The sequence below is a fragment of the Lathyrus oleraceus genome, chromosome 7, assembly GCF_024323335.1.
Source record: "Lathyrus oleraceus cultivar Zhongwan6 chromosome 7, CAAS_Psat_ZW6_1.0, whole genome shotgun sequence".
NCBI classification, from domain to species: Eukaryota; Viridiplantae; Streptophyta; class Magnoliopsida; order Fabales; family Fabaceae; genus Lathyrus; species Lathyrus oleraceus.
Genome location: NC_066585.1, coordinates 113,309,917 through 113,310,529, shown reverse-complemented (window position 1 = coordinate 113,310,529; position 613 = coordinate 113,309,917).

Here is a 613-nt window from a genome sequence, read left to right as displayed (position 1 = left end):
AATATCAAATAATATGGATATCAGTATGTAGTTCGTCGTAATTGGGGAATCAAATCTTCGTTGGTCTTTTTCTTAATTTTAAAATAAGTCTTTTCAGTAGACACTATTAATTAAAAGTCTTTTCCTCAAACTCTCGCTCTGTTGAATTAGACTATGACTTTATATTTTAACATACGCTCTCACTATTTCGTTAAATCTAAAATCACTTTTTGAAAATAATAGAATCTATAGAAACTCCTTTTGAGAAAATACTAACCGTTTAAACACCCTCGTCTCAAACTCTCGCTCTGTTGACTTAGATTATATGATTAAACTTAAATGTTTAACTCTCGTCCTCACATTTAACTTTTAAAAATAATTTTTGAAAATGATTAGAATTTAATTAACCTTAAAAATTGCTTTCGCCCTGATTTAAAGTTAATGTTCAATTTACACTATCGAGTTAAAAACTCAAACCGTCGTTCTATTGATTTTAACTTCTTTATGTCTTTTACTCTCGTACAAAAACCTTGGTATTAACTCTGTAAATTGAGACCAGAAAAGGAGTGACTATATTTTGAAATAAATTTAAAACCAACTCAATTTGAATTCCTTTATTCCACTTATTTTACAT